Raw genomic sequence first — 11,986 nt, forward strand, 5'->3', positions numbered from 1 at the left:
CAGGCAGAAGTGGGCACCCATTGTTTCCAGAGGGGTCTCCTCAGCCCATAGTTTCCTTGGTAAATATATGCTAAATCGGTGAATGTGAATGTCTTTAAGAGTAAGAAAGGGAAACGAACCTCCCCAGACAGTGCTGGACCTGAGGCCAGCATGGCTCTTCACCACCTCTGCCGTAGACCCCCCATAGATAGCACGATAGCCCTCAGTAGCTGCTGAGCACTCCTACCAGGTGCTCCCTACACACTTGCTGACTTGCATGTCCCTGATTCTCAGGGCCTCCGCCTGAGCCAGACAGTTGGAGGTGGAAGGCAGAGGATAGCCAACCAACAGAGCAGATTAGGGCTCTGGGCTGTAGGAATAGTTCCTTGCCTGGGGGCTGGTTACCCAATGCTTTGGCTCCCTGTCTTTTGGTTATTTCCCAAAACAAGATTTTGGAAGCTCTATACATTTCCATACCTGAGGACAGCATCTGTGTCTACCCTGGACTGGGAAGACAAAGGATGACTTTGTTGAACAAGTTAATTCCTGAGTATTCTTCTCATGTCTATATTCAAGACCCTGGGCTGCAGAAGCTAGTATTTGCAATCCAGCTCTGCCTCTCTGACCTTGGAGTAAGGTATTTATTTTCTTTCTCAGGATCTGAGCTTCCTATTTGTAAAGTGGGATTGGTAATAACTGCCCTACTCACTTCTGTGGGAGAGGCTAGTTTAAGACTGTGATTGGAACGTGTGCTGAGTCCCAACTCAGAGGCAATCTCATTTCTTTCCCTGCTTCCCCCTCCTGAAGGGAGGAATCTCAGGAAAGGGAAACCCCTTCCAGAGCTCTATGCTTGTCTCCTGTCTTCCAGTGCATTTTCAGTTCTGCCTTGTGCAGCCCATATCCCTGTCAGCACCAGATCTTAGCCAGGCAGCCTGTAATGCAGGATTCACTTGTCTGCAGAAGGTGAAAGATTGGTCCATGAAGTGGAAAACAGAGAGGTACCATGCCATGTGACCCTTACTATACGGGACAAGCAGCTCTTAGGAGGGAGGAAGCAGGGGCTGTGGTTTCCTGGAGAAGTGGACCTCTGAGCTGAGTCTTCAAGGACAGATAGGAGCTAGGTGAACAGGTAATGGGAAGAGCATATTAGGCAGGAAGGTACAGCATATATAAAGCATGATTCATGGGCATTAACAGGATCAGCAATTGCTTATTTCTACTGCCTCTTGCCCTTCCTCCACATCAGAATGCTGCATCTCTTCCCAGGTAGGATCTAAACACCAGTCATGACATCCTGGAGCCTCTTCCTCTTTCAGTAGCAGTAGCAGCTTTGTCCCCTTTTCCAATGATGGAAAAACTGTCTGTCTGACAACACTTTCTGGGTTATTCCTACATGAAAATGTATAACTAATAGATTTTTGGAACTCTTAATACCTTTCTACTTTTAGCAAAGCTCAGTTTTAACACTTAGAGGTCTGGCCTTTCAGATCTTCTCCACCTTCTCCTCTTCTACCTTTTTTTATTGTGGAAAAAGGCACATACAGAAAAGTGCATAAAACAGTAACATAAATAATATTAGCATATGATAGAGCAAACATCCAGGTAACCACCACACAGGTCAAGAAGGAACATTGACAACACCTCAGAACCCTACAAATTCCCCTTCCTGGTGAAGACTCCCTCTCTGCCAAGGTAATCACCACCTCTTCTTTTATGGCCATCATCAGGATTTTTCCCCTCAACATCATGTTTTTAAGATTCAGCCATTTAGTTGCATGTAGCTCCAGTTCATTATTTATCATCACTGTACAGTATTCCATGTTATGGATACCCTATAATTTACATATCCTTTCTACTGTTGGGACACATACAGGTTGATTCTAGTTTGAGGCTATTACAAATGATGCTGCTGTGATAATTATAATTTATCTCCTGCTTCACATATGTACATATTTCTTTGGATGTATATACTTAAGATTAAAATTGATGGGTCATAGAATTATGTAATCTTTTTTTTACCAAGTAATGCTAAAATGAGTAGTTGTACCAATTTATTTTTTCCTGGTACTTAATTCTTGTTGCTCCACACTCTCGCCAACACCCGGTTAACCAACATTTAAAAAATTTTAGCTGTTCTGGTGTTTATAGTGAGCTAATTTGCATTTCCCTGATTGATTAGTAATGACATTGAATTGCTTTTTCATGTTTGTTTTTGTCCATTTGGATTTTCTGCTTTGTGAAATGCCTTCTTAAGTCCTTTATCCATTTATTAATTTGGTTACCTGTCATCTTGGTTTTTTGTTTTAAGGAAGGATTTTTTAATTTTGCTTTTTCGTTTTTGTTATGTGAAATTCTGTATATATTTTGTCTACAAGCCGTATCTTATAATAACACAAGATCTTAATTTTAATGTCAAACTTATTATTATTTTCCTTTGTGGTTAATATCCCTTATGTGGTATTTAAGAAATCTTTCCCTGTTCCAAGGTCATGAAGATATTCTCCTGGAATACCTTATGAAAGCTTCATTTTTTTCCTAATCCATTTAGATCTGTAGTCTACCTGGAATTGCTTTTTATATATAGTATGAAGTGTTTTTTCCTAGTATCTTTTATTTGGAAAGATAATCCTTCTTTCTCCACTGTTCTATATCCCCCTTGGTCATAAACCATCTGTCCATATATGCATGAGTCTGCTTCTGGACTCTAGAAGATATCCAGTAGATTTCATCTCCCTATTTTATTTTAATTATTAAACTCATGCATAGTACATATTGTGTGCTAGGCATGCATCTAAACTATATATATTTAACCCTTTTAACAATGTTGTATGATAGGTACAGTTGTTCTTTCCCACTTTGCAAATGAGAAAATGGAGGCACTTTGTCCACAAAGTAGGAGCCAGTATTCAAACTCAGGGAGTCTGTCTTAAGTGTCCATGCTCTTTATTCACAGTTATCAGTGATGCCTCAGTATACATTTCAGAATCTACTTGTCGAGATGCCCAAAATACGGAAATTTTAAATGGAATTGCACTAACTTGTAGATTAGGTTGAGTCAAATTGACATCTTCAGAATATTGACTCTTAAAATCCATGACAGTGGAGTATCTTTTATTTAGATCCTCTTCAGTTTATATCCACTGTGATTTGTAGTTTTCTATGGAGAGCCTTGTCTATATTTTGTTAGATTCCTGGGTAAGTGATTTTTTTAAACATATTTATTGGAGTATAATTGCTTTACAATGGTGTGTTTCTGCTGTATAACAAAGTGAATCAGCTATACGTAAATATATATCCCCATATCTCCATCCTCCTTTTTTTTTTTTTTTGCGGTACGCGGGCCTCTCACCATTGTGGCCTCTCCCGTTGCGGAGCACAGGCTCCGGACGCGCAGGCTCAGTGGCCGTGGCTCACGGGCCCAACCGCTTCGCGGCATGTGGGATCTTCCCGGACCGGGGCATGAACCCGTGTCGCCTGCATCGGCAGGCGGACTCTCAACCACTGCGCCACCGGGGAAGCCCCCTCCTCCCTCTTGTGTCTCCCTCCCACCCTCCCTCCCTCCCTATCCCACCCCTCTAGGTGGTCACAAAGCACCAAGCTGATCTCTCTGTGCTATGTCAGTGCTTCCCACTAGCTATCTGTTTTACATTTGGTAGTGTATATATGTCCATGCCACTCTCACTTCTTCCCAGCTTACCCTTCCCCATCCCCGTGTCCTCAGGTCTGTTCTCTACATCTGCGTCTTTGTTCCTGTCCTGCCTGGGTAAGTGATTTTAAGTTTCCTTGTTGTTGATCTGTTATATAGCAGTTGTTCTCAAAGTGTGGTCCTCTGACTTAGGAGTATTAGCATCACCTGGGAACTGATTAGAATGCAAAGTCTTGACCCCCACCCCAGACCTACTAAATCAGAAACTTGGGAGATGGAATAGAGCAACCTGTATTTTAATAGTTTTAACTAAAGTTTCAGAGCAATCAGTAGATATACAAATAATATTTCTATTTCTCAGACATATGAAACATTCTAATTAATCCTATTTATAGAAATTATTTTGATTTTGCTTGTATCATCTACAAATGATTAGTAGCTTTATTTCTTTCTTTCCATTCCCTTCAACATTTTATTTCTTTTTCTTGACCTGCACTGGTTAGGAATTCCAAGAAAAGGTTGAATGGAAGCAGTATTCTACCTTTTGCTGATCTCAAAGGGAAAGTCTTCCATATTAGGTATGGTGTTTGCTCTGGAATCTGGATCTTCTACTAGGTTAAGGAAGCATGTTTCAATTCCCACTGAATTTGTTTCAAAAATCATGAAGTGATGCTGAATTTTATCAAGTTATTTTCTGCATTTTACAAAGATGATCATATGGTTTTACTCATTTGGTGAGTTATATTGATTGATGGTCAAATATTTAACCAAATATTTACATTCCTTGAATGAGCCCAACTTGATTGTGATGTATTATCTTTTTAAAAATATATTGCTGGATTTGATTCGCCAATAATTCATTGGGGATTTTTGTGTCTATTTTCATCAGTGGGATTGGTCCATAAATTTCTTTTAAGGTCTGTTTCAGATTTTGTTATCAAGGTTTTGGTGACCTTATAACCCAGGTAAGATTGGCATTATTTCTTACTTAAAAGTTTGATAGAATTTTGCTAGTGACTTTATGTCTGATGTTTCTTTGAGGTATGGATTTAATTTCTTTAATAGCTAGAGGAATATTCAGATTTTTATATTGTTTGTTTTGTTTTGAAGAGTTGTGATTTTCTAGGTATGTGTCCATTTCATACACCTTTTCAAATTTATTTTTATAAAGTAACCCGTGTGTTAAGAGTTCATTAATGTTGCAGGATTGATAGTGATGTCCTCTTTTCATTCTTGGTTTTGGTTAGTGCCTTCTCTCTTTTTAGTCTCACTAGAGGTTTTTTAATTGTATTGGTCTTTACAAAAATAAGCTTTTGACCTTTTTGACCCTCTGTTGTATGTTTGTTTTCTACTCTGCTTTTACCTTTATTATTTCCTTCCTTCTACTTTATTTGTGTTTATTTTGCTGTTATTCCTCTCCTACAACTTTATAAAATGGTTGCTTAGCTGATCAGTTTTAGCTTTTATAATAACAGTCTTTATCTGCATCCCGTAAGTTTTGATACGAAGTCTTTTCAAAACCATTCAATAGAAAATATTTTCTGATTATCATTTTGGTTTCTTTGTGACGTGCTGGTTACTTCAAAGTATTTATTAATTTTCTTATTTTTTTAAATTGATTTCTAGATTGGATGGCATTCACAGAACTTATCTATGAGTTAAATTCTTTCAAATTTGTGGGACTTATTTTTTTATGACTCACAGTATCGTCAAGTTTTATAAATGTTCAGTGTGCACATGAAAAAATCCATATTTTGCAGCTTTTGATCAGCTGTTTTACATATGTTCATTAGATCAATTCTGCTATGTTGTTTAAATTTATATATTTTTACTGAATTTTTGCCTAGCATTTATGAAAGCGATAAGTTAAAATACCCTACTATGATTTTGGATTTGCTTATTCTAGTTATGTCAATTTTTATCTTATGGAGTTTGACGCAATATAATAAGGTGCATCCAAATTTAGAGATGATTTATATCCCTGGTGAATTGAACCATTTTAAAAAATTATTTTAAAGTGTTAAACCATTTCTGATAATGTGTTTTGCCTCAATGTCTGCTTAACTGATATCAATAGAGTTATATTAGCTTTCATTTGGTTAGTATTTGCATGGTGTGTTCTTGCAACCTTTTGGAATCCTTATATTATAAATGTCTCTCTTGTAAATAGGATGTAGTTTTGTTTTGTTTTGTTTTAATCCACTCTGACAGTCTTTACCTGTGAATTGAAACATTTAGTCTATTTATATTTAATGGAATTGCCTATGTATTTGGGGTTAAGTGAACCACCTTACTCTGTAGTTTTATTTTTCCTAGATTTTCTTTCTTTGTGTTCTTTTTTGAGTTATTTTCTTTCCCATTTTAATGGAATGCTGAAATAACTTTTCCCATTAATTTGGAAATCATACACTCTTTTACCATTCTTTTATTGATTACACTAGATGACAACTTGCGTATTAGACTTATCTGAGTCTAATGTTTATTGGTACTTTTATCATCTTCCCAGACAATGCAAGAACCTTAGAACTCTTTAAATCTGTTTATTTCTCACCCAACCTATATGCTATCGTTGTTGGATTTTAATGATATATCAGTGTTAAATCCCACAAGAAAGTATTGTTTTATACAGCCACTGTCATTAAATATACAGTTAACCCTTGAACAACATGGGGGTTGAGGGGGCCAACCTCCTGCACAGTCAGAAATCTGAATATAACTTTACAGTCACCCCTCCCTATATGTGGTTCCATATCCACGGATTCAGTCAACTGTGAATTGTTTAGTACGTATTTATTGGGAAAAAAGTTTATTATAAGTGGACCTGTGCAGTTCCAATCCATGTTTTTCAAGGGTCAAATGTATATACATTTTTTACTCTTATCATTGCTTTTTATCTTTTTTCCTGCATTTTCAAGCTTTCATTTGGGATCATTTGTTTCTTGGACCAAGGAATACCATTTCATATTTTTTTAAGTTGTTCTACTCTTGGTTAATTCCTTCAACTTTTGTTTGTCTGGGCCCAGAAATTTAGGTTGGAAGTTGCTTATTTCATCACGTTGAAGGGATTTTTCCATTGTCCTCTTGTTTATATCATTTCTTTTATAAAGTTAACAGTATTGGGCTTCCCTGGTGGCGCAGTGGTTGAGAGTCCACCTGCCGATGCAGGGGACACAGGTTCGTGCCCCGGTCCGGGAAAATCCCACATGCTGCGGAGTGGCTGGGCCCGTGAGCCATGGCCGCTGAGCCTGCGCGTCCGGAGCCTGTGCTCCGCAACGTGAGAGGCCACAACAGTGAGAGGCCCGCGTACCACACACACACAAAAAAAAGTTAACAGTATTTTAATGTGTATTTATTTTCTACTAGCCACTTTTAAAGATTTTGTTTGTCTTTTGTTATTAGCAGTTTTCCTATGATATACTGAGGGCTGGTTTTCTTTCTATTCTTCCTGCTTGGTGTCTGCAGATCTTGAATCTATAGCTTGCTACCTTTCATCATTTGGAAAATTCTCTTCAAATCTGCTTTTGCATAATTCTCTGTCCTTTTGGAACTCCATTTACATGTATTTGACCTTTAATTATGTAGTCTATACTTTAATTACTCCTTTCTCTATAATCTCTTTGTATTTTTCTCCTATTTTCTTTTCACCTATTTCCCAGTTTATTATTTCTCTGATTTTGAGTTATTAATTTCATTATTGCGTTTTTCAGTTCTACAGTTTCTATTTGGTTCTTTTTAAATTCTGCTGTGTCTTTTTATATTTTTCTGTTCTCTGTGAAATTCTCAGAGCTGTCTTTTCATTACCCTGAACATTTTAAACATAATTATGTTAAGCTTTACATCTAATGAATTCTTAATCTGCAGACCCTGTGGGCCTCTTTCTATTGTTGGTTATTTCTGTTGATGCCCATTCATGTTGCCCTGCCTTGTTTGCTCATTTATTTATTTATGCTGTATACTCACATCCAAGGTAACTCTTATTTCAAGAACAGATCAACTCTTTATTCTTTTTTAAAAATATTTATTTATTTTTGGCTGCATCAGGTCTTAGTTGCAGGACGCGGGATCTTCATTAGGATCTTTGTTGCAGCGTGCAGGATCCTCCGCTGTGGCATGCGGGCTATCTAGTTGTGGCCTGTGTGCTCAGTAGTTGCAGCGCATGGGCTTAGTTGCCCCACGGCATGTGGGATCTCAGTTCCCCGACCAGGGATCAAACCTGTGTCCCCCACACTGGAAGGTGGATTCTTAAGCACAGGACCACCAGGGAAGTTCCTCTTATTTCTTAAGTTATGGTCTTTTGGGTCCCAGCCCAGAATGTGGGAGTTTTGCTAGAGTCCTCCAACATTGGCATTCTTGGACCCCACGTTCATCTCCCTAGCCCTGCAAGGCTGTCCAGAGTGCTGTTTAGATGCCTGACCTCCTGTTGCGGAATCAGTAAACATTCCCAGGATTGCTAGTAATCCAAACGCCTGGATTACTACTCTGGTTTCTCTTTCCTCCTGCACCTTGGCATAGAAATTCATCACTGCCTCTTTTGCTTTCTGGTGCCTTCAAGAAGATATGTTTTATATTTTGACCAATTTTTCAGTTGTTGGCAAGAGATTTGTCAGCATTACCTTGTCCACCTTTACTCCTTTCTCTACTAACTCTTCATCCACTTTCATATGGCTTCTTCCTCGTTTCACTGAGACCGAGTTTATTAATTTTTTCACCAGCATCCTTGATGTTGCCAAATCAAATGGACACTTTTCAGTTCTCATGCTTCTCATCTTCTCAGCAGCAATTTGACATAGTTAACTATTCCTGTTTTGTAATACTTTGTACACCTTAAGATTTTCCACTGTCTCAAAACATTCCTCAGTCTGTTTTTCTAACACTTTCTCTTCTATACAATCTGTTTTTCCTTTGTACATTTCTTACAAAAAATTTTTAACAAATGCATAAATGTGATCATAAATGCTTTCTTTTTTAAAATTGAAATCTTGTTTTTTTTTTCTTGAATTTTGTTTGGTTATCCCCACCCCACTGTCAGCCTCATTCTCTATCCCCGTTAGGTAGCTCATGCCACCTGTTTCTAACCTTTCATATTTCTCTCCATGCTTGTATAATCGTATACAGAAAAAGATATATACACACACACATTATACAAGGTGTCTATTTTTCTTTCTCTTTTTTTTTTTTTTACACAATTGGACTATATTATGCCCACTTTTCTGCAATTTGCTTTTATTTTGGTTTACTGTATTTTTTTTTTTTTTTTTTTTTTGTGGTATGCGGGCCTCTCACCGCTGTGGCCTCTCCCATTGCGGAGCACAGGCTCCGGATGCGCAGGCCCAGCGGCCATGGATCACGGGCCCAGCCGCTCCGCGGCATGCAGGATCCTCCCAGACCGGGGCACGAACCCGCGTCCCCTGCATCGGCAGGCGGACTCTCAACCACTGCACCACCAGGGAAGCCCTACTGTAAGTATTTTTATTCAAAAATACTTTAAGGAAATCTCTCCAGTTCATTCTTCTAAATGGCTGAATTGTAGTTAATGGTGTATAATAATTTATTCAATCATTTCTCTGTAGGTAAGCATTCACAATTTCCAGTTTTTTCCCCCCACTATGCACAATGCTGCAGTAAACATCCTTGTAAAAATATCCTTATGCTGATACTGAAGGCTTTGTTTTTATGGGATAGATTCCCAAAGAGAAGGGTGTGTGAGAGGTGTGTGTGTGTGTGAGTTGTGTTTTTAAAAACTTTATAAGTACGCCTTAAAATCTTTACTGAAATTTAAGCATTCATACAGAATATAACATACAGACAGAAAGGTAAAAATCATATTGGTATATAGCTTCATTAATTTTCACAAAGTGAATACATCTTTGTAAACGGCATTCACATCAAAAATAGAAAATTACCTTTATCCCAGAAATTTCTCTCGTGCTCCTAGTTACTAACTACCCCCTAAAGTGAGCATTATGTGGACTTCTAAGACTATATATTAGTTTCTGCCTGTTTTTGAGCTTTATATAAATGGAACTTTCAATTTAATAAATTGCTTTCCTAAGAACTTACTTATTTTCATCACCAAAGTGTGAAGGGGTACCCTTTCTTCCATATCACAGTCAGTAATATGTCATTGCTCTTTTAAATATTTTTTGCTGTTTTCATTGTTAAAATAATACCCCTAGCTATAAATTAATTTGAGCATTTAAAAGATATATTTGTTGGCTATTTGGATTTCCTTTTCTGTAAATAGGCTATTAACATCCTTTATCCATTTTACAATTAGCCTGACTTTTCTTATCAATTTTTAAAAGCTCTTTATATATATGTTGGACTTTGTCATCTACATTATAAGTGTCTTCCCCATATCTATTGTTTGTTTATTGACTTTGCTTATGGTATCTTTTACCATACAACTTTTAAACTTCTAGATAATCAGATAGGTTGTTGTTTGATAGCTTCAGGATTTTCTTACTTAATGAAGATCTCCCTTGCCTAAATGCTGTAGCCCTTCAGGGTTTAACCGTCCCTTCTTTTTTTCTCTTTCTACAACCTTCCTAGTTGATGTTATTCATTTCCATTGCATGAAATCTCTTGTATATGTTAATGATGCTCACAGGTATATCTCCATCCCAGACCTCTCCTCTGAGCTGCAGTAATACAAATCTCACTGCCCGCCATCTGTGAGGGGCGTGTTAGGTCCTGGGGGATACAGCAGTATGCTGTCCCTGCCCTCAGAGCTTGTTAGAGGATATATTGTGTGGAATGGAAGGGATGACTGGGATACTTGCTGATCTACTGCACATTTTGTACTGCTTCGAGGGAAAGACTACAGTCAAAGGACTACATATCTATTAGAAAATGAAGACAACAGAAAAATAAGTAAAAGAAATGAAAAGGTAATTCTTGGAAAAGGAAGCCTGAATGGCCAATAAACATGTAAGACACTCAACTAGTAATCAGAGAAAATTCAAAAGATACACCATTTTATTTATTTATTTATTTAGGCCGCATCCCGCAGCTTTCAGGATCTTAGTTCCCTGACCGGGGATTGAACCCACACCCTCGGCAGTGAAAGCGTGGAGTCCTAACCACTGAACCACCAGGGAATTCCCATGACATACCATTTTTAAAAAAACGATTGGATTGGCAAAACTCTGAAATCCTGACTGTATCAAGCTTTGAAGATTCGAGGTAAAGAATTCTGCTCGTCAGGGCTTCCCTGGTGGTACAGTGGTTGAGAGTCTGCCTGCCGATGCAGGGGACGCGGGTTCATGCCCCGGTCCGGGAAGATCCCACATGCCGCGGAGCGGCTGGGCTCGTGAGCCATGGCCGCTGAGCCTGCACGTCCGGCAACGGGAGAGGCCACAGCAGTGAGAGGCCCGCGTACCACAAAAAAAAAAAAAAAAAAAAAAAGCTGCTGGCCAAAGTTTATAATGGTACAACCACCTTTGAGAGCAATTTGGCAAATCTTTAATATGATTTGCACTACTCTTTCATTCAGCAATTCTACTTCTTAGCATACCTAAAGCAGTGCTTCTCAATCCTTGATGCACATACAAATCACCATGGGATCTTATTAAAACCCAGATTCTGATTCGGTAGGCTGGAAAGATCTGAGATTCTTAATTTCTAACAAACTCCTAGGTGATGTCATTGCTGCTGGTCCAGGGACACACTTTAAACAGCAAAGCCCTAGAGAAACTGGAGCATATTCTCAAGGGACACACAGAGACACAAAGATGTTCATTAGAGCTTTGATGGTATAATGATCATCTGAAAACTACGGAGGCGAGTGGATGGCTAAATTCATATGGTTGAATGCAAGAGTTAAAAGGAACTGGAGTTACATGTACCAACCTAGATCAATCTCAAAATCAATATTGAATGGAAAAAAAGCAAGTTGCAGGAAGGATTCAGAGAATATAACATTTAAAATTTTAAGTAATACTGTATTTTTTTAGGGATATATACCTACACAGTTAATACAGACTTGCATGGGAATGGTAAACATCAAGTTCACGATAGTGGTTACTTTGGCAAGGGAGGGGTATGGGAATAGCAAGGGTATATGGCTCTTCAGTTGTATTTTAATGCCTTACTTATTAAACTGGATGATAGGTAAACCCAGTTAAATAATACAAGTGTTTGTTTTATTATTTTCTATTTTTTCTACATTTAAAATATCTCATTAAGCAAAACAACAAAACAAATAGCCTTATTTTTTAGGTTGGAGAAACAGAGGCTCAAGAACTTAACCTTTGGTGCCGAACTTCAAACCCAGGCTGTACACCTTCCTCGTGACCCTGCTGGGTTTTTTGTTTGTTTGTTTGGCTGCACCGCAAGGCTTGTGGGATCTTAATTCCCCGA

The sequence above is a fragment of the Monodon monoceros genome, unplaced genomic scaffold, assembly GCF_005190385.1.
Source record: "Monodon monoceros isolate NGI ecotype Baffin Bay Population unplaced genomic scaffold, NGI_Narwhal_1 Super_Scaffold_11, whole genome shotgun sequence".
In the NCBI taxonomy this organism is placed as follows: domain Eukaryota; kingdom Metazoa; phylum Chordata; class Mammalia; order Artiodactyla; family Monodontidae; genus Monodon; species Monodon monoceros.